Source organism: Lasioglossum baleicum, chromosome 1 (genome assembly GCF_051020765.1).
Source record: "Lasioglossum baleicum chromosome 1, iyLasBale1, whole genome shotgun sequence".
Taxonomy (NCBI): domain Eukaryota; kingdom Metazoa; phylum Arthropoda; class Insecta; order Hymenoptera; family Halictidae; genus Lasioglossum; species Lasioglossum baleicum.
This window is the reverse complement of record NC_134929.1, coordinates 23,106,199-23,129,432: the sequence shown is the minus strand read 5'-3', so window position 1 is coordinate 23,129,432 and position 23,234 is coordinate 23,106,199. Positions and strand designations below refer to the sequence as shown.

Sequence of the window (23,234 nt, the reverse complement as noted above, 5' to 3'; positions counted from 1 at the left end):
TTAAGGGAAGAAATAACATTCAATTTAGTTTCTATTTCTTGCAATCGATGCAGACAATTTTTATTTTGCATAAAGATCCGCAGTCTAGACATTATTAATGACGCTTTGATTATTGTAGCCTTGAAGAAAATCGTAACATCGTACTTTTATATATTCTGTAGATGTATGTAATTAAACAAAGTATGTGAATTTAATAGTCAGCTATTTCATGCACGACGCTGAATCCTCTCGCTCCGGAAGAACCGAAATACATACACTGTAAATCAGAAGAGAATCGCGCGAATTAAAAACGTTGTCAACCAGAAAAACCCGGTGCATTATATCGAGGATCGTGTCACGCCGGAGGACGGGAGTTCTGAACATTCAATTGTCGCGGGTAACAATTTCGATCCTGTTTTTCGCCGGCGGAATATTCTCCGCAGGCCCGGAGCGTTTCGAAATATTAAATTCCAACGGAATTAGGAGGAAGGAGCACGTTGCTCTGGCGTGTACTTGTAATTGCCGTGACTCGTTCCGCGCTGGAAACAGTGCGGCGAAACAGCGGCCGAGCGATAATAACGATAACGATGACGATAATGACGCGGCCCGACCCAACGAACGGTGAAACGGGACTCGTGACTGTCCACGGCGAAAAAAACCGGCGGCCGCTGCGTTGTCGACGACGCGTATTCAATTATCACCGTTTCGATTCGCTTCGAGAGCCACGGCGAAGAGCGCGACGATCAGCGACGCAGAAAATTAATCAAAACCGATACCTCTTTCTTTTCAGTCGACGCGACGCGACGCGCGCACTGTTTATTTTCACCGTGATCGATCCCAGCGTTCTGCAACCAGCAAGCGAATCGTCCTGATTTATTTCCGGCCATTATTATTATTTAGTTATTTACTGCAATTAGTCGGCGCTAATTGCTAGGCATTGCGAATATACGCGTATTCGCCTGTGGTGGCAGTATTGATAGTCGCGCGGAGATTGATGGTAATAGAAAACTATGCCAGTGTGCGTGTGAGTTTTTGTGGGTCGTATACAATATTGCAATTATGGTACAGTCTGATGAATGTGTCGAAATAATTATTGTACAATTCTATAGTGTGTAATGATACAAATATTTGCAGACAGAGTGAAATACGGATCGCGTGACCGAAGCGTATCGCCGTCGCTGGCACAATTTAAAGGCCCGCGAGTTCTTACAATGTATGTAATGGCAGTGATGGAATTGTTCATTTCCCATTAGGCTTTTATGGGACTTTCACTAACTCATTTCTGGCATCTTTCTGATTAAAATGATACCAAACACGATATAATTTGACCAATATTTAGAGGTTTAATCGACGATGAAAGTTTCGAACGCAACGGAGAAGAGCGTATGGGAAAGAAAGAGACGCGGACAGTCGTCGCCGTCCTGCGGAGCGACTCGGGGCCGACTCGGCGTTGACAGGCAGTGGAGTGGGTAGGCACGTCGCAACGAGCGCATAGTAGATTCTTCACAACGAACGAGCATTTACTGTATACAATGTATAGGGAATGCAAGTACGGATCTGTAAAATAGTGATTATTTTATTGTTTTATTTATAATAATTTAAATTACAATATACAACAATAGTTTCTCCTATAGTGTCGAGTGTAAATTGATGCCTCTTGTCTGTTAAAATTAACTTATACGCTGAAAAAGAGCGTTGTACATCGCATGATGTTATAGGGGCATATTTAAATTTACCACAATGATGTGCCAGAACCTCTCGTGGTCCTTCAACGTGTTCACCCTTCAAAATCTTGCTTATTTGTAATAATACATTAAAGTGTACATTTCGTTTTAATACAGATTCCATTTTATATGTAACCTTTTCTCCATAATCACCGGGTATAATTTTTAAATTTTCTATAACTGTGTAGTTACCAAATACATTTGATAGAGGTAATCCTATTGTTTCTAATTTCTTCATGGTCTGAGGTAACATTTGGTAATGGCTCTGAATAAATGTTAAATTTTGTTGTAAATGCTTACATCGTAATGCTTCTTCAGCCGATTTAATTGACCAAGCCTCCTTTTCATTAAACGATTCTATGACGTCTTTTACTCCTTCTAAATGCGATGCATAAAAAAAACGCTGCTTCCATCCAGGTTTCCCATCTTGTTATTACAGGTTCTGGTGGCAATGGCATATTTTGTAATTTATTTTTATAAATTTCGACGCGTAGTGGAGCTTTTAAAAATACTTTTTTAACAGTAGATATTAATTTGTTAACGGAGGGCTCAATCTTTTAGGCACATCTATCTTATTTATTCTGGCGTAGCATTAAATAGTCGAATATTTATACAAAATTTATGCATTTATGCAAAATTTATAAAAGAAATATGCAATATGCAAAATAAAAATTATATTTTTCAAATGACAAAACAAATTTCTGTTCAGGTCCCAGTTTTTTATCTATTTTCGATAAAAATATGCATTCGCATAAACATCCGCAGTCTAATAATAACGATGCAATGTAAACTGCATTTCCAATTTCGTCTCACCAGATCTCGATCATCCGGTAAGCCTCGATGAAGCCGGTTAATTGGGGTCCCACTGCATAGAGAGTTGTGGAATAAAATTAAATTGAGAAATTGTAAGCACTTGCGAGTCTCAGATATTATTTCATCTGAAGGAACCTGTTCATTCCTATAAGCCTGAAATATTAAATATTAGACAATGAATGAATGTAAAAGCCGAGTACAATTGAATACAAAATTTCAACCGTTACGTAGGAAAAAGTGGAAGCGATTTAAAGTTTGTGATTGCACATTTATTTTCGCGGTACGGCTATTAATCGCGCAGAAGATTGACAAGAACAACGGTGGGCATCGTTCACCGCAGATATGACACAGCGATATTTCCAAAGTTCGGTATCTGTTACGCGGAATTCATTCGCGGCTTCACGCGTCATTTAATTATACCCATAAATTCTCGTTACCGTTCTAATTTGCTAGTTTTGTCGATAGCGTTCCCGCCACGTCCCGTCCCGTCCCCAACATGTCTCCGCAAACATCCCAGTCGGCAATTGTACCGCTTTCGAATAAACATTCTCTAACAGCTATTGAAAATCATTTAACAAACAGCCCGAGGGGCGGGCGGGGAGGGGGAAAACGGGCTTCGGTAAATGAACGTAAATTCAAACTCGGGACTGATTCGCATGAAGAGTCCCATGATTGCCACACGATAATCCGCGTGGCGATGTCATTTATCTCTGACCTGAATTGATGTGCTCGTTACTTTTGTCGCTTCCTTAAACAAAAAGTGATGTTCATCAACATCGATGAAGGTAACAAAACCATAAATGGAGACGTTGGAAAAACAAACGCTAATGAACGTTGTTTACGAAACCATTTTCTGTCATTGTCTGCTGCTCCTTTTACACGACAAGGATCGACCAAGTAATAAATGCGTCTGATGGAAATCACCGACACAAATTTCCCCGACGCGGTTTTCACCGACTCCAGATTTGACCGACAATAGCTTTGGTCGCCAGCGAATTTGATCGACAACGATTTGTCCGACAACCAATTTGATCCACAACAACTTAAGACGACTACAGTATGTATTATCATACAATATTATCATACTGTGACTCAAGTCGTTGTAGGTCAAATTCGTTGTCGGTCAAACGAAATCAAATTTCGTTTAAAGTACTAAATAAGATTATTTAATGCATTGTATGAGAAAACTTCACGAAATAAAAGGAGACTCGAGATCACCGCTAGCAAAGCCACGAGACTCGAAGACACGAAATAAGTCGAGAAAATCACCTAATCATCCTTGGAGAACACTTCGTTCCCCTTTCAATAGCGGCACCCTATCTGGTAGTCGCAGAACAGTAGATCGCGTTCATTATCTCGCTCGCGAGCGAACCGGAGTGTGTTAATGAGCAACCGGGTTTCCATTAACCAGACAAATTCGAGTCTCGTCGGTGTACTCCGCGAAAAATCCCCGAGGTAAGACGGGTTTCGTTCGTGATAATCGTTGCGGCAGTTGCGCGAGCGCACGACTGTTCTATTCTCCTCGTCATCTTCAGCCGCAATTAAACTTACGAAAATAGTTCGCTTCACGCGCTCATGCTCGCGCCGACGCCCTCCCTCCGAGACCTTGTTCTACCGAGATCTTGTCTCACTACCTCTGTGCCGAAACGCGAAGAAAAGTGGCCGGAAGCAAAGTTACGAATTAGGCCGTCCACACACGGGTCGATTGTAATCCCGTCGTGAAGTTCGTACGTCTTGATCGTCATGTACGATTCATGAAACGGACGCGATTGCCATCTGCACACGGGTCGATTGTTTCTCAGTCGATTTGTGTTTTTCGAACATCAAGAAATGCGTTTTCACTTTCAAAAAAAAATTAAATCGACTTCGAAAAAGCGCACTATAAAGTATAAAATAATTTCCATTTAATTTATGTGAATACACGCGAACTTAAATACAATACAATATTTTCGGAGGCGGCGCAAAATTGAAAATTTTCCAAATGACAGATGTTGCTGATTATGATTTCATTAGAATATGGTGAACTTGGAAATCAGTAGTTGGGAAGAGAATATACATTAATATGTGAAAGCATGTAGAAGAATTTAAAAGCGAAAAAAAGGCACATGGAGATCGAATTGAGTAACCTCCTCCTTTTTCGAAGTCGGTTAAAAATGAACAGTTCTAGTGATGAGGAGGACTTCGTTATGTTTCTGTGGTACTGAAATAGTTTTATACCAATTGTAATTGAAAGAACTAATTATAAAAATTTCATCCATTGAATTAATCAAATAAATTAAAGAATTAGTTAAAATCTAAATGATGTTCATAATTTCCTATCTTTAAATTGATTAGCAATATTCATCCCTTTACTTTTATTTAACACATTACCGACCGGTGATTATTGCATAATTTTGATTAATCTATGGTAAGTGGCTAAACACATTTTAATGGAACCTTCCATAGCAACAGCAATTTTCATTGTGAACTAACAAGTCACCCTCAAGAACGTTATCTAATTGTTCCATTTGAGATTGCAATGTAAAAGAAAATTTCTATGCTTTCTTTGGTACAGCACAACTATTGAAAATCCTATTAATAGGCATCCGGGAGGTAAAGTGTTCTTATCATATTGAGTATACCCCTCACGTTTAAGAATATTTTGATTTTGGCTAATTTTTATGGCTCCATATTTTTCAAGGGCTCATTTTAAAGGGGAAACTTCAAGGAATATAACCATATTTTTTCAAAATTTAAATCACTCCGACCGCTCATCGAAAAAACGTAAAAAAAGAATTTGTTTAAATTTTTCAACATTATGAAGTTGATTTTCGAGGTTGAAAAAATTATTTCGTAATAGTCCAATACTTTCCGAATGAAACAAAAAAATGTAGTTTAATCGGACAAACAGTTCCCGAGATAAAAATTCGTAAGTGAGGCCCGTTTTCGTCAAAATGGGCAAAAATTGAAAACTTTGAAGGCCTGCCATTTCTAAAAAAATTCAAAACCGGCAAAATGATGACTTAAACCCCCCCTAATTTCCCATGGATTACAACATATTTCATTTAGAACAAAATCGACGATGGTGCCAGCAAAAAACGATCGATTTGCAATGGAATGACCCATAGACCACATGGAAGTGTGGAATGCACTCAACTGCAAAAATAATTACAACAAATAATAATAATAATAAACAAGTAATAATTATCGGGAGAGTGACAGGTGGTGCCAACCTGGTGGCAAGACGGGGAGGGGCAGCTAACACCCGGGCCTAACCGTGCGCAGTATTAACTGTCCAAGTTGTCAAAGGCGGCGTGCGGCAACTTTCGTGGGTTCGCGGCCATTGTTTCCAGCGGCGGTGGTCTCTGCATGCCTCCTCGGACCTGGAACTTCCGTCGCGATGGCGGCTTCCGGTTATCGACTCGTCGAGATTGAAATTCTCTCGGCCCCAGCCCGCCTCCGCGGCTATCTCGCTATCGTCCTGCGGCCGAGATCCAAATATCTTCTTCCAACGGAGACGTAAACGACGAAGATCAGTGAGAAACTTTCCGACCGAAGATCCAATCCCAGCTCGCGGATCCGCAGTCACGCGAAACTCCAAAATTGAATTCTTTTCGGATGTTATCTTATCGCTGGGTCCGCAGGTTCCCGGTAAAAAGTTCACCTCCCAACGCGAAATACAGATTAAAAATCTGCCTGCGAATTAAATTTTAATGCTGAACGTTGAACTTCGGCAATGTTTCCTTGGAGGACTCCGAAGAGGTTGAAGGGGATGCTAGACGACTGATATCTATGGTTTTAATGAAAAACTGCTGAAGTGTAAGACCATCAGTGACGAACAATCTGGTAATGTTCTATTTTATCATGTTTTTATGTTCAAGGACATTTGAAGGTCACTTAGACTAATCCCACGGAAAATCTTTGTAAAATATTCCTAATACCTAATTTATTGCAATCGTATTTTGACTGTCTTTTTATTTCTTTGTGTTATTTTAAGATTGAAAATCTTCTAGGTTTCGTTCGGCTAAAAGCGTGACGTAGGATGTCACACAAATGTGTAACGGAAATTGTACCTTGGGGTAGAGGGGTGGGGGCAGTTGTTAGGTGCTAAAATAATAAACAGCGTTTATTATTTTTGTGTTCCGTAATTCGACGATGCCCGAACGTAAATAATAAATAATTAAATAATAAATAAACGTATGATTTTAATTGCAAATAATAACTAAACTTTTTATTTAAATACAATTTTATCTCATATTTGCAAATAAAAGATTATTTATTATTTGGATTGAAGTGGAAATCAAATAAATAGTTGCTCATTTAATATATAGATATATACATTTAATAATAGTTGCTTAATATAATAGACTTGCTCAAATAATAAATAATTATTTGCGTTCCGTAATTTGACGATGCCCGAACGTATCTACATTCTACAATGATTTTCAATCTTCTCATCTCTTGCGTCCTCGCGGAGACTATTCATTTGTTTTATACAATTTCGTAACAGAACCACAGGCATTATTGTCTAGCCAGTCAAATAATTAGGGAGACACGCGATGTAAAAATACTCGGATGCCAGCGGCAGGAGAAATAATAAAAGAAGTCTCGGTTGGCCGGGGAGTTTCGCTGGGTGGCAATCGGTGTTCTTACTAGATAATATACTCGGCCGTAATTATCCGTAAAACGGGCGGAGAAGGTTCTAGGATAGCGTCGGAGTAGGTTGGTTGAAGCTGTCCCCGATGCGGAGGATCCCTAAAAATTCTGGAGATGCGCCAGCAGAACGAGATGGGGGGAGGGTGGAGACGCAGTTTTGTGGGTTGCCTCTGTCCGACTGCTAATGGAAACGTTCCCCGTGCTACCCCCACACCCTTCCGCGGCGGAATCTTGCGGATTATCCGGAGCTTTTTAATATTCCGGAATGTAGGTACGCTAATTTTAATAGAAACGCCGCGCCGGCAGCCGAAGACTCGATTAAACCGAGGAACTTCTAGCCCGCGTGCCTGCGAAAATTTCTGCAATCCTGATTTCCGGCGATGTCTGCCCTTATTTCTGCGAGTGATCCGTCGTCACTTTAAAACCGATCAATTTTCTGGCAACAACAAGAATGATAATAATTAGTCTTCACAAATGTTATGTTTGCATTTTAGATGTATTAACCTCCCCCCCCCCCCTAGGAAGAAATACAGTAAAAGCTCCTTCGTTGTTCTGAATTGTGGGCACGATCTTTGTCCAGTGCATACCCACTCCACTGACTATCAACGCCGAGTCGCTCTGCAGTGCGGCGACGATTGATGTCGGCTCGGGTATATCGGTGTGAACACTACAACATTGACTCGAGTGAATCGAATGCTCAAACTTTTCTTAATTTTCATTATTTTTTTATGGGACTTTCACTAGCTTATTTCTGGCATTTCTCTGATAAAAATGATACCAAACACGATATTTCGACTGTATTTAGGTATTTAGTGGTTTAATCGACGATGAAAGTTTCGAACGCAACGAAGAACAGCGTATGAGACATTCTTTGAACTGTGCCGGCGACGACGACACGCTTCGGTCACGCGATCCGTATTTCATTCTGTCCTCCTCTATGTTCGGCTCTCTACTGAAGTCTCGCTCGGCGCGGTCGGCGCGATATCTAGACTCAGTCATAAATAAAAAAAAAAATAGTGTCCAGGAACGATCGTTGTCCGCTCAAACCCCCGGCCTTTGGACAACGAAGGAGCTTTTACTGTATTCAAATTGTAAGTGTGATAGTACAATGTTATTGGAGCATTTATTAAACAAAGGACAGTGATATTGTACGTACAGTATTTTCTCGTTCGTCGCGAAACTGCCGGGGGGTTTGAGTTCGCAACGAGCGAATACTGAACTGTTTTGTGATTTATGACTGCGTCCAGATACACGCCGAGCGCACCGAGCGAGACTTCAATAGGGAGCCGAACATAGAGAAGGACAGAATGAAATACGGATCGGGTGACCGAAGCGTGTCGCCGTCGCCGGCACAATTTAAAGGCCCGTGAGTTCTTACAATGTAGTAATGGCAGTGATGGAATCGTTCATTTTCTATTAGGCTTTTATGGGACTTTCACTAACACATTTCTGGCATTTTTCTGATTAAAATGATACCAAACACGATATAATTTGGCCAATATTTAGTGGTTTAAGCGACGATGAAAGTTTCGAACGCAACGAAGAAGAGCGTATGGGAAAGAAAGAGACAGCGGACAGTCGTTGCCGCCGTGCGGAGCGACTCGGCCGACTCGGCGTTGACAGGCAGTGGAGTGGGTAGGCACGTCGCAACGAGCGAATACTACATTATTCGCAACGAACGAGAAAATACTGTATGATGATAATTTGACGGTATCTTGTACTTATCATTAAAGACGAAGATGTAAAAATAAATGAAAAATATTTGTGCTGATATATATGAGCGAATGTATACATTATCTCATGAGAGCAATTATGCTGCGGAAGAGCGAGACTCCGCGCGTTTTAACGACGTTGCATTCAGACCTAACCCTGAATATAATGAATTTAAGAATCTTGTGTACGGAATGTGCACGGAGTTCTCGTATTTAAATAGAGTTGAATTAAGATCTGTACTTTAGAATGAAAAACTCTGTCTCTAGAATGAGACAATGGGGGAGGGAAGAAAGTAGGAAAATGGAATGGCTCGTGTCTGAGGAGTTTCGCACCTTTAGAGTGTCTCTTTTCAAAATTGTGATGACTACGAAGTCGAAGAGGACGACTCTGTGAGACAGAAAGCTGGAATTAATGTCGCTGATATTCTGAAAACAATAGTATTTTAACTATGATATTATTTTATTTAATGACGCTCCTCGTACCAAGATTATCAGGATTTTAATGTTTCATTTTTATTGTGTAATAGGAACAGTCTCTACTCAGACGAGCAGGATATAAAATTGCTTACAAAGAAGTAACTCTCTCTGTCAGATTAAATGTACGTGTATAAACAGAGTTGAGCAAAAATTTAATCAACGATTGACGAATATATTTCTACTTCAATCGTTAATCGCAATTAACAATTAATCTCCTAGTTTAGTGGTTAAAAAATTGCGGTTAACGATTCAATACTTATTAATCGTTAAAATTGCGGTTAACAATTAAATACTTATTAATCGTTAATTGCAGTTAACGATTAAATTTCTGCTTTAGTCGTTAATTGCAATTAACGATTACATTCCTTTCAATTGTAATCGTCAATCGGATAATTGATTAATGATTAACTGCTGAAATTTCGAAATGAAATACGGAATTAAAACTACATATATCAATACTGAAAAAAATGTAAACTGAGTTTAGGTGTATCGTCATTTGGTCTATAATACAAACTCTGTTTACGTGCTTTCATGTTTTTTTTCAATGATTTTTTTTTTTATTTAATCGACGATTGACGATTAACTTCATCAATCGATTGAATCAGTCTCCGATTTTTCGATGATTTCTTTTTTTAACACAGTTATCTCGTAGGTCGAAGTTTGTGTTTAGGTTTGTCATAAAACATTTTATCGCAAAAATCGACTACGATATAACTGGTATAATTGATAAAGCAATTAAAAATGATCTAAATTCAATATCTTTCCCATAAATACATGTTTTGTATTTTTATTTTACAATTAATTAAAATTAGTTGGCGTGGTGGAACCGTTTTTGAAAATGTCGCTCGGCAGCGAATGTGTTAATCAACGATCCACGATTGACTTCATCAATCGATTGAATCAGTCTCTGATTTTTCGATGATTTCTTTTTTTAATCAACAATTGACGATTAACTTCACCAATCGATTGAATCAATCGTCGATTGTTCAATGATTACCTATTTTAATTATACACATTAATCAACCAATCTTGATTAAAATTTTTATCGATTAATGCTCAACTCTGTGTATAAATGGAAGAAAGGAACCCTTTCTGGACATAAAAGGATATTAAGCATACTGCACATTCTCTGCACATATGACAAAATTAAATAGATCAAAGGCAGAACAATAAACACATTTAAAGAACTGAAACACACTGTTGGATTAGTTCCAACTCGTTATCGCGGAAAGAAATAAATGTCTATCTCCTGCACGTTGAAATGAACGTGGACAATTTTTATTTTACATAAAAAAACCCGCAGTCTATTATTCATGTTTCCTGGAGGGGAAAAAATTTCTCTTCGGCGATAAATCTACCAAATGTCGGAGATAATGTTGCGAGGTTCTCCAAGCAGACAAGAGGGTTCGTGAATTCCGGACGTCTGAGAATTTCACCGGCAAGGTGAATCCAGCTGCAACTGTACCTGTTGGAGGCGTTTCCCGACATGCTGCTCGGTTTTTCGTGGTCAATGGCGGATCTCGGTGAGCGGTAACCAAATCCAAGCTTTGAGGCTAGCGTTACGGTGATTATATTCCCGGACAGCGTGAGCCGAAGACATTTCTAACCTGGTCCAGAGATCAGTAGCGTGAAACTGTGGCCGTAATTAACGGAAAGCGAGATTGTTGTTCTGTAATTATTCGGAAATTTTGTTCGGCCAATTACACTGTCCAACAGCCAAAAAGTATTTCGATTCCCACTATGCGATCCTTATAGAGTTTTCCGCGCTGATTCCGAATCTGTTTTTCATTTTTTTCCTATACGTCCAGTTTTTGAGAAAATGAAGTTTAAAAAAAAGACTTATTTTTCAACTTTAAACAAATATTGCGATGTTATTATAAAAGATATTGAATTGTTCTTTACAGCAAAAGATTCTGTAGACTTTCCCGAATACAGTGATATCCAATATTAATTCATTATGATTGTTTAAACATGTTTAAACAATGATTAAAGACGGAGAGACACCACTTTTGCACCAATTTTTGCGGATATTTTCGAATTTATCTCAAAAAATAAGGGTCCAGCGAAAAATTGAACTATACCACGCGAAAGAGCAGACTTTTATCTTGAGAAACCCTCCTGTGAAGTTTGCATGGCCGACGTTTTTTTCGAACCAGAAAGCAAAATATCTTCGCGCGACATCAGTTTCCGCCAGTGGCGCTCGGGACGGGATACGGCGCAGCGACGGGATACGGAGCGGCGAACGACCGTTCTGGTGGTGAGCGCCACTGGTGACAACTCATGTCGGGCGAAGATATTTTGCTTTCTGGTTCGAAAAAAACGCCGACCATGCAAACTTCACAGGGGGTTTTCTCAAGATAAAAGTCTGCTCTTTCGCGTGGTATAGTTCAATTTTTCGCTGGACCCTTATTTTTTGAGATAAATTCGAAAATACCCGCAAAAATTGGTGCAAAAGTGGTGTCTCCCCGTCTTTAATCATTGTTTAAACATGTTTAAACAATCATAATGTATTAATATTGGATATCACTGTATTCGGGAAAGTCTACAGAATCTATTGCTGTAAAGAACAATTCAATATCTTTTATAATAACATCGCAATATTTGTTTAAAGTTGAAAAATATGTCTTTTTTTAAAACTCCATTTTCTCAAAAACTGGACGTATAGGAAAAAAATGAAAAACAGATTCGGAATCAGCGCGGAAAACTCTATAAGAATCGCATAGTGGGAATCGAAATATTTTTAAAAAGTTGAAATTTGTTGGACAGTGTTATCTCCCATCCCTCTTCAAGAAACTGTGATTTTTATTCACAAAAAGAAAATAGGATATTTTAAGTTGCCTGAAATTCGTGCTAAATAGAATTTCATGAAGTCTTTAGCAACCCCAGGGTGTCATTCCAGGATTAATCTTTGACCAATCGAATCGAAACAAGTGTAACAAATGTTGGAATTAAAAGAGGAAGCAATTGCTCCGTAGTAAATCGATAATTCGATCGAGTACGAATTCTGTGAAGCGATTCGCACTCGATACCGTTAACATTCGTTATTAAATAAGTAATCAGGGATTGTCTCCAACTGGTAATTCCATTCTTTAAGTGTTCTAGAGCGGCGTTATCGACTCGGCTCGTCAATCGAGAACCGTGCCGGAAACGCTTCCTAGACGCAGTTACCGGCTCGTTAAGTTGTCATCGATTAATTAAATTGTCCGCGGCCCGTTGAGTGCAGTTTGCCGCGATATACCCTGGTTTCCTGGTAGCACGGAACTGTTCCACCGGCTCCTTTCGCTCGGGGATTACTCATCTCATTTTGCATTCCGTCCGGAACACGGACACGTATAAGTCAATGCAGTCCCGAGCGAGAGGAGGGCTTAAGCTCGCATTCTCACACTTGTCGCCTTTCGATTTTCCTTATGCGAATACAATGCCTTCGAGATTGCCGTCCATAATCGGATCTTCTCGCTCGGAAGAGTATAAACACTCGTACACAATTTTTTATGATTTCAGATTTCTCTTTTACTAGGTTGAAAAAAAGTTCTGGCGGTTTTTAACTATTAAATTCAAATGCACATATCTCAGGTCAAACAAAACTTTACTAACAGTATTTTTAGAATCTTTTGGTGTTTCGGCGATGAAGAAGCTGGAGATACCAGTCAGAAGAAACTGTACAGTTAGAACAGAGTTTGGAGATTTTCGTACACGTTTATAAAAGAATAGGTTTTTGTCGACGTTGGAAGAACTCCGTCGGTAAAATTTTGTCTCGGACTATCCGGCGGTCGCTGCCGTCTAATCGCAGCAGCAGAATATCAGCGGCTTACTACCCCGCGGAGGAACTTGCCTTATCAGGGAAAGAATAAGGGAATCAGAAGTTGTACCAGTTAGGAAACGTAGAGAGCGAAGTTTCGAACGTACCTCTCCGCGCTCCGGACCCGTAGTTTTGTTTCGACGAGCGCGAGCGGTGGGGAATGCTAGAGTACTTAATGGAAGTTCCGGATACGATCCATTACAGATATTCAGCGAGGCTGTGCGAAACGTGGCGCAAGAGAATCCGCTCAGGGAAAGACAAGCGTCTCTAACTGGGTTACGACCGTGAACCCAGCGGCCGATAAATTTTGCTTTTCAAGGGACCAAACGATCACGCCGTGATCTGTCAAGCAAAATGTCTCGGTGCTCGTTGGCCCCAGACAGTTTTCTATTTGACGCCCGTCTTCCCCATTTTCATCATGATGTATGATATGGCGCCAGGCTGCTTTCTCTCGAGGCTCCATCTTACTCTCGCGAGTCAGACAATTTTTTATGATATGTAGTTCTAAATTTTTTCTCGGGTCAAACAATTCTTTTGCGCGTTTCACAATTTTATTATGGACACCACAATGTCTTCGAAGATGTACAATTTTTTCTATAGGTCCTGTAATCTTTTTATAGGTCTCACAACTTTTTAGAGGTCTTACAGTGCCTGTACAGAGTTTGTAATCGCTTTACGTGTTTTATAATACTTTTGCAGGTCTCACAATTTTTTCTTAGGGTCTTACAATGTGCTTGTAGACTTTATAATTTTTTCGCAAGTCCTGCAATCTTTTTGTTGCTTTTAAATTTTTTTCGGGGTCTTACAGTATTTTCAGAGATTTTATAATTTTTTAACGATTTGAACAATGTTGTTATAGGTGCCCCTATTTCCATGTGCTCTACATTTTTTCCGTAGGCTGTACATGTTGGGACAGACTCAAGCATTTTGTCGCACGTCCTAGTAATTTGTCGTGGGTCCCATAATTTTTCCGTAAGCCATCGAATTTGTCTACAGGTTTCAGAAGGATCAGGTAGAGGTTCTCCGCGAGTTCGCGGACCCTTAAAAAGTTGCCCTCGATCCCCGGAGAAATTTCGGTCGCAAGACGATCGTAGCTCATCCACGAAATTCTTCTCGAGAGAGGTAAGGAACGAGCTGCGGCTCGGTAAACAGATAAATCAACGAGTCGGCTCCCCGTGGCGCCCGGTCTCACGCTGATTTTGCAGTTTCCGTCTTACTTCGGGACGTCCTCGGACTGTTTTATACCGAGAAAATAGGACAGCAATAGTACGAGGCGTAATTTCTGTCTGAAGCATTGCTAATTCAAAGGTACTGCTCCGTAGAACTTCAGTAAATCTCGATAATCGTGCGGTCCTTACGAATTTTAAGTTATTAAAACATTGTGTATCTTACAATGTTTTGATTGTCTGGATATTTGCAACTGCACTGATATTGTTCTGTACTTTTGTGGACCTATTGCTTCTTGATTATACAGTGTCACCTTTTGACCTTTTTCGAACAGACTGAATGGCTCGCGAAAGCCGGTCAATTTCGGGCCTTGCAGGCGCTGAGACCAGGCCGCGTGCAGGTGGATTATCCACCATTAGATTTAAGACATATGAGGTCAATACATTTTTACTCAGAATTCGATAGTTTATCGATTCATGATACAAAAAGTAGGTATTTCCGTTAAAAAAATCAAGGTGACCTTGAAATCTTCTCAATGCCTCCACCCACGCAGAAAATGTTTATGCCGTTGTACCACGAGTTACGGGCCAGACAGTATATCGGTGAACGACACGGGCGCCGTTAAAGTGGCCGCAAATGGTCCATCTACGCTCCTCTGTTCCCCTGTCACGCGACTGTCCACCGTGCAAGACTATCCGAGGAAACAGAACTGAAAGGAAGGCGAGCATAAAGAAACGGACAGCATTTTTTCCGATCCAATTACGGCCGATAAGAGCATTTAATGCCGTCGCGAGCATTGCGAATGGAAGAAACGACGCTACGGTTCTTACCGGGGACAGTTGCGAGCGGGGGCGTCATGTTAATCCCTCGAAACAATGCAAGGAACGGGCGCGGAGGCAACGAAAAACGCGAGGAGCGTCGGATACAAAAATAAAGTAAGAAAGTCGGACAGGTGTAAAGGGATTTGAAATGATTGCGGTTGCCAGGAGCGCGCAGTGCTTGCCACTGGCACAGGATCGGGCCGGCCGCGGAGTGTTCCTTTACAGTCTGACCAGCGCGGGCCATTTCTACTGGCCGTGGTCCCTTTACTGCCGCGCAGAGAACGAGTCCGGAAGCGAAGGAAGAAACGGGAAACAGGGCCAGAACCAGGACACTCCTCGTCCGGGATAATCCCACGGATTTATTCGAGCACTACTTTTTCGCCTAAGCCAGCCGGCCGTCGCGCGGGACGAGAAGCGAGAAGGGCGGCCTTAAAGGGAGAACGCACAGTGGACCCTCGGGAGCCACATTTTTGCCACTTCACGCCGGAAACTGGCTGCGCCCAGAGCTCCCGTTGCACACCTGGAATTGGTTTCCAGATTTGCGAAGGCACGCTCGTGCATTATTCTCGGCAGTTTCAGAACCGCGCCGGGAAATAAGACATAAAACGCTCGCGCTGTTAAGGATACAAGAGTTTAGGTCAGCTTTACGGCAACGACGTGACCGCCTCTCCGTTTCCCGGATTAAAATTTTCAGCGGCTTAGGCGAATGCGCCGTCTTTTCGGCTGTATCGGCGTTTCGATTTATTAGCCAGCCAGAGAAGAGCGATAATTCCGAGAGTTGTGGGCACGGAGGGCGATTGACGTTTCGTAAACTTTCGCCGAGATGCCACTGGGAGAACGCAACGGATTTCTCTAATTGTTTCTTGAGGCTTTCGAACGTGTAATCAGGATTATAAAGTCAGGATTAGTAAATTTATGATCAAACAAGTAGAACAGACTGTTTAAGATCAGACAGGCTGGATGGACAGCCTTAATAGGTCCATGGCCAGGCAAATAGAACAGAAGATAGCCAAGTGAGTGAGCCTACGGTCAAATTGGCACAGGGGCGTCAAACGAGAACGATAGACAACAGGTTAAGTTCTTACATTAAATAATATTCAATGTATGTTAAATGTTTTTTACTGTTCGTTAAATAAATGGAATATAGGACAGTCTATGTTCGAACAAGTAGAACCGTACTATGCATTTGCGCAAACTTTTAAAGTTTTCCGAATTGTCGAGTTTCTGAACTTCCCAGTGAGACTTGTTGTAGTATAAGGAATTGTTGGTACAGTATACGCGCATTTCCAGACCCAGCATTGTCGACGTGCAAGCAAGAAAAGCAAAGGGTTGATTCGCAAGAAGCGATCAATCAGACGGCGAACTTTTCGCCGTGGCATGACGGAAGTTATCTCCGAAAGAGGAAGGAAAGGTGCGCATGTGGGTCAGTGGAACGTTCCGATAAAGTTCGGACAGTCGGCGCACTAAATCCGGCCGTTCGACTTGGTATTTTCCCTGGCGGCCGGGACCGAGAGACTGTTCGAAATCCTGGCGGTCGGCCAGCGAAGGGGAATAAAATTGTGGTCTACTAATCGGGGGGGGGGGGGGGTAATCTCTCCTTCCCGCGTGGTGGGAGAACGGAGGCGTTCTTTTTTTTCACGAGCCAACGCTGCCCGGCTGTGATAATAAATTCTGCAACGCGACCGGTGGCTGCAGTTTCTCAATTAATTACAACGATCCCGCTTTAGCGTTCAACGCGAAGACCGTATCGCATAGGGAAACTGGCGCGAAATCCTCGGCCTCCTAATTAATTGGCCTGATCCGGCGCCGCGCGGTCTTTGCGGCCGAGAAAACCCGTGCGACTCGAGAATGAACGGTGGACTTTTCTGTTCCGAGGGTTTGCAACCTGCCCGCTCCGAATTAACTCAGAATTAATAACATTTCTTGCTCGGGAAAGTTTTAATTAGAAAATTCCTGTTCGGTATGTACATCAAAAATATTATAAAGTCAGACTTCATAACTTTCGAGGTCTTTAAAAGTATTGGTAAGGATCTTGCAATGTCTCAAGTAATAATGTGAATAGCGATCTTCGCAATCCCTTGGAGAATTTCGGATTGCATTCAAAACCACTTTGGAATTTCTGACAATTTTCATGCCGCTCAGAATCTTCCGTTCTTAGATTCAAAACATATTTTGAAATGAAACTTCTTTGCTGAGGGGGCTACAATTTTCTAGTGTAACGCGGAAGTGACGCGGTCGAGCGTTACGGAAGTGACGAAATTTCGCGAATAACCTCGAATAGTTTGACAAGTAACATTTTCATAATTAATTTACTAACTTTAAAGACTTCATTGGTGTACTTCTAAGATTGTAGAATGTAAAATGAAGCCTTTTCAGTTTTATGCAGGTTTGATGCTTAAAATGTTAGTTATTAACAAATTTTGGAGAAGTGGTATGTTATGTATGTCTATTTAATTAATTTGTTGTTTCATGATCGTAAATATTTGATAAGAGTAAATATGCTCACCGCGCACAGTTTCGATCAAAAGAAAAAACAAAGCAAATTTGCAAAAGTTAACCTCTACGTTTCGATCCGGATTTGGATCATTTTCAAGAGAAATGTGTCTGAAAATATATATTGAATTAATATCATTGGTATTTAACACGGAAAAGAACACTGTTTATAAAATGAACCCTTAAGACACCTACTTGCTATGTATAAAGAATTTTAGAAGCTTGAACTAATAGAACAGAATTCCATGCTGGTCTAAATTGAATTGATTTATAACGACCGTTATGAAAAGCAACCACACAAATATTGGAACGACGCATTTGACATTCAGCCAATCAGACACAGTGATCGACAAGTTATAAGAAAGAGAAATAGTTCATAGCATTTTTTAAAAATTGTCGATATAGACTCACATTAAAAAGTAGTAAAATACAACTTTTAGTATTCGCTCTGGAATTGTGACCAATTGTAATTTTTCAAAATTTTTCTTCACTTCAGCTGGTAAACTAATTGTTCTGACATCTCAAAACAGTGCTTTTAAATATTAAATAAGCGCAGCAGAGGATCTCCATTGATCAGACAAGTGGAATAAGATCACTATATTTCCACCCCAGTGTGAAATATGTCCTATCAGACGTAAGAATTTACACCATCTGCTTACGCTAACAAAATCGATACGGGGTGAACGAAATGTGTGAATAAATTTTGTAGCGATCAGCTCGCTCGCAGTGAAGTTCGTCTTCCTCCGCACTGCGTGCACCCCAGACGTGTGCAGAACCTCGCGCGGGAATTTACGAGGGAATCGAGGAATATTTCCCGGACAGTTTTTCGCGCGCAATTTGACGTGCTGCCAACGCGGAGACGTCACGGCACAGCAGCGAGAAGTCCCGCGGGCTATTCCTCGTAAAAATTTCCTAGCGATGCATCTCGTTGCGCCCTTCCCGGCGAATATGCATATCCCGAACCTCTCCGTGTTTCCTCCTGTGTTTACCTTCGGGAAGATATCTTGGAGTCCCATCCCCGGTCCCTCTACGAACCCATTTACTTTAGCGAATGCTCCGGCGAGTTTTTCGCGAATTTTATGGCTCTCATTGAGTGCTCATCCCTCGGTGCCGACGGGATACCGAGTTATTCCATGAGCTTACCCGGCACAGTACATTTACCCGCCACCATTGTCCCGGAATACTTCGAGCGTGCTTGTCGTAATGAAAGAAATAACCGCTGTTCGCCTCTATCGCCGTGCCGGATAGCGATATCGATTCTACATTGAGACGTTTCTCGTATCTCCGGCCGTACCATTCTCCGCACGGACATCAATGATAATCGGAACGAGTATTGGATAAGTTTCCGGCCATTATAACGCTACAAATTTTTTCCAGTCGCTCGATTCGGAGCGCTCGCTGCTCCAGACTGCGGAGCTTTCGCGTGGCTATAACTGGCGAATGTCTAGAGAACGTCGCGAAAAATTCGGAGGAAATCGTTCTCAGTTTGCTCTATCTATTAATTTTTTTTTTATTTCCGAATTCTTCAAGCGCAGCCTTGGAACTGGATGCTGAATGCGGCTCACAAAAACATTCTCCTGTTCGTACTAACTAAATTCTATTGCATAAGTACTCGCATACAATCCGATTTCATTACAATAATACTAAGTTTTTTGTTCAAAAAAATTTTCAGACGCAGTTTTCTTCTTTCTTGAGAATGATCCACATAGGGATCGAAACGTTGAAAGTCTAATTTAACCTGCTTTTTTTGTAATTATATGATCGAAACGTTCGCCGAGAACACTATTACATCATTTGTTTAACAATCATGTGATCGATAATAGGAAGAATATTTATAAATACTCGCAGTCTGGTAAAATACAAATTTCCAAATCCACCGAAAAAGAGAGAGGACGCTCGAATTCGGCGCCAGTTGTATCGTCTTGGGCAAACAGATTTTTCTGCGAAGAATACTTATTACATAAAACTCCGCAGTCAATCCAAATACAACGAAAGACATAAAAAATAGAGAGGTCGCTAAAATTTCGCCAGCTGTATCGTCTTGGACGAACAGGTTTTACGGCGGACAATATCGGGTGTAAAACTGGGAAAAAGCACATTCGCTCCAGGCTTCGACATGACTAAAAAACAACTCTAACAACACAGAGGTTACGAGGGTTAAGCCTGACTTCTCTCTCGGGGCGACATCCCTCCCATTTCTGATTTCTGGGTCAAGCGGTAATCTTAGATGAAAAAGCAGCGCTCTTTGACGTGCCACGCCGCGGTTAGCACACAATGGATCCAGTCAGCGCGCAAGAAGTACAAACAGCTTTCGTTCACGATACCGCTGGTTAGCGCAGGCTGTCCCGAATAGCGGATAGGAGAGAAAAAGGTCCCGCGACCTTTGTCTCCCAGCGAAGAAGCGGCCATCCAGGAAGAGGACCATCCCGCGGGATCGTCCGTGGCATTGTTTCCGTCGCGGCGAATATTCCCGTATTGTCTGGCTTTCAGACCGCGATGGATTCCTATACAGAGACTCGGTGGGCTGCTGTTTCTTCGAGCTCTCGCCGAACACCCACTGGAATGGCTTAAAGGGTTATACACACTTGTAAATATTGGGTCATCGCAAAACTCTTGATACGCTGATTCATATCTTCGACTGTTATTCGAGCACTCATCTATACGCTGTCTTTTTAAATCTTATACGTTTCCTCCGTCTGTGACCTTGAATGACCTTGAGTAATTATAGTTGCCGAATTCCTTGTTACGTTCCCATGCACGTAAAGCAGGGAACGTGCCCGATTTCGCACCCGTGATTCTCTTGTCTCATGCAGAACGCGGTCGCCGGCCGCCGGCTACCGACGCTTCCCCTTCTCTTTCATCAGTACAGTCACTTTTACCTGAAGACTTAGCGTGCGTTCCGTTTCACGCATAATGTGCACAGACTGCATAGAGAACCGTTCCGTTTCATTCAATGCGCGCATCAGCCTCGCATCAGCTACGAGTGCTCAGGAGTGATGCGTTTGATGCGTAGCCGATGAATTAGCGGTAGATTTGAAAAAAAGTAGATGCGTGTCAGTGCACGAGCCACGAGGATACAAAAAGCTGAGCAGTCGACACCGCCTGAAGAAAGCACTGAATTCAAGATGAACAGAATTGAATATCCAGTTCTTCGGGAAAACAATGAAGTATTAACCTCATTGCTTGAATAAGGGAACTGCTGCAAAGGATATTGAAGGTATAAAATATATAGAATAAATATATTTTTTACATAACATGTAATTATAACCTCAAAAGTAATGAACGATAATTTTACAGATGAACATTTCTTAGACAATTTAGTATCCGAATACCAAAAAAATGCTGCTGCACAAGGTTAATTGTGATTTATTACTTATTTTTTTCTGTAACGGTCATTATCACTTTTTTTGTATGTAACGGTAATGACAACGAGTGACTTTTTTCAGATCAAGTTCCCAATTCTGCTCCTGGAATAAGCGGAGAGAACAATTCGAAAGGATTTACACATTTTTTACACATTAGCGACAATAAATAAAAGCGTGGAGCGCTAAACTATTAAGCCTACGAAGATTGCGTCAATATAGTTTAGCGCTCCACGCTTTTATTTATTGTCGCTAATGTGTAAAAAAATTATTTTCTCCTTTTTAGTGCAATTTAATATAAGCGTGGTTTTTAAAAAGTTTTTTTTATATATTTTTTTCGGTTAAAACCATCTCTCCTCGCGTTTCGCTAACCATTAATACTGCATAAATTAACTCCAAATCAAAATTTTGAAAAATATCTTCCAATTCATCTTCGCTGTCACTGATATCGGTAGTATCACTCGAATCACTACAATTATTCAGTTCTTCTTCGTATTTAATGTTTTTATTTAACAAAAATAACGTTAATGCAGATAACACTTCGTCACCCATGTAGGCAGCCATTTTTAATTCGCATCTAATGCATGGAAAAGCGTTCCGTTTCCAAGCTCTCCCAAAAGGAAGCCATAGCACGTAACATCCTAATGAAAGGGACCACTATCGTAGGTGTTTAAAAAGGGATGGCCCTGTTTAAAAAAATGAAGGTGGCCCTGAGATCTCCAAAAAAAATACGCATAAACCTGGTGTTGATTACAAAATGGCACGACGAAGAAATTCGGAGAAAAATCTGTCCGCGGAATAAGTCCACTATTTGCATTCTAAAAGGAAAAAAGTTTAAGAAAGAAATGAGTCCTTTTCCAGTGCGCATCCAAGGGTGGCGCACGTCACAGCAATTAAATCGTGCAGGAAGTCAGGTCGATCTTGATACCGCGCGAATATCCTCCGGTGGATTTTACGGCCGAATGAATCTCCGATTCCGTTGGCCCTTTACTACCAGTAATACCAGCAAATGATGACGCTTACTTTCCCATGTAAATTCTTTTAATATCCTTCCCGACTGTTTTACGAGTCGGCGGGTGGTTGGCTTCGACCTCTCTAAATCTGGCCGGAATCTTGGCCACGTAGATAAGACTCGGGTCAAGTGGACTTCGAGTTTAGCCGAGAAGCAGCCATTTTTGGCCTCTCGTAAGCACGTACCGCTGTGTGCACAACCTGGACCGCTCGTACGGTTTACGACAGAGCTGTTTGTACGGCTGGTACGTGGACCAATCGCTGGGACACGCTAATCGAGGCTTCGGAATCATTTCAATCCATAATTCCGCCTTGTGCCATCGTCGTCTCATCCCATTTCTCGAGGAACATCTACGTCAACAGCTTTCCATATTCAGAAACTGTGCCTAGTCGTCGTCAACTTTAATTAGTAGACTGCGGATCTACACTCCTCAAAAGAATTGAGGGATCACTTGTGCGAACCCGAAAAATTGGTCCCACTTTACGTGATCATAACTCCGTGAAAAATTGCCGTATCGATATCGTTAAACAATGGTTTGAAAGCCTGGAACCTCTAGTTTCAGATGCTCTGTTTCAAATTATTGCTATATTTGTTTTTTACAAAGTTATAGCGAGATGAAGACAACATTGACGGTTAACAAAAATTTTGTACAATTTTGGAACATCACACGGGAGCAACAAATTTTTTTTGATAAATCGCGTTGATATCATTTGGAAGGGCTATCTTTCCTGTGTAAATTGTGTGTTTGTTGAATATTGTGCGATTTTTTTTATTCGAGTTATTCAACATTGAAATAAATATGGGCTTTTTAACTTTAACTGGCTCGAAAAGCCAGTAGTAGCAAGGTAAAATCAATGACATCATTTTATGTCCTCCTTGAAAGCATACAATTTTTGTCTGTGAAACATTTTTCTCCAAAATGCTTCATTTCCGAGATATACGTCTATTAATGTCTGTATTATGAAAAATAAAAATTGTCCAAGTTAATTTTAAGAAACCGAAGTCAAGTGAATATCCTCTTTTAATAATTTTAATCAGTTCAGTATAATATAACATATTCACAGTATGGTATTCGGGTAATCCCCTTATCACACGAAAGTAGTTTCTCTTCTATCGGAGTTTTTATTAAATAGTTTGTGAAAGCGAGAATCTCTGCATAGCAACAGTTCCTGATCAATTATATTAAACGTTCGTATCGATTCTAATAAATATTTGATTGCTGCGCATGTAATTTATTTTA

The 23,234-nt window shown here is 40.9% G+C and overlaps 2 long non-coding RNA genes across 2 annotated transcripts in view; both read right to left on the bottom strand.

Annotated features, from left to right (window-relative positions):
- The window catches only part of LOC143213918 (uncharacterized), a 139,181-nt gene that overhangs the window by 95,808 nt on the left and 20,139 nt on the right, over positions 1–23,234 (bottom strand). The window lies entirely within an intron of this gene.
- LOC143212774 (uncharacterized) lies at positions 1,355–4,306 on the bottom strand. The gene is made up of 3 exons (XR_013009776.1): positions 3,786–4,306; positions 2,954–3,264; positions 1,355–2,669 (listed from the first exon to the last, which is right to left on the bottom strand). It is a non-coding gene; the product is annotated as an uncharacterized LOC143212774 (long non-coding RNA).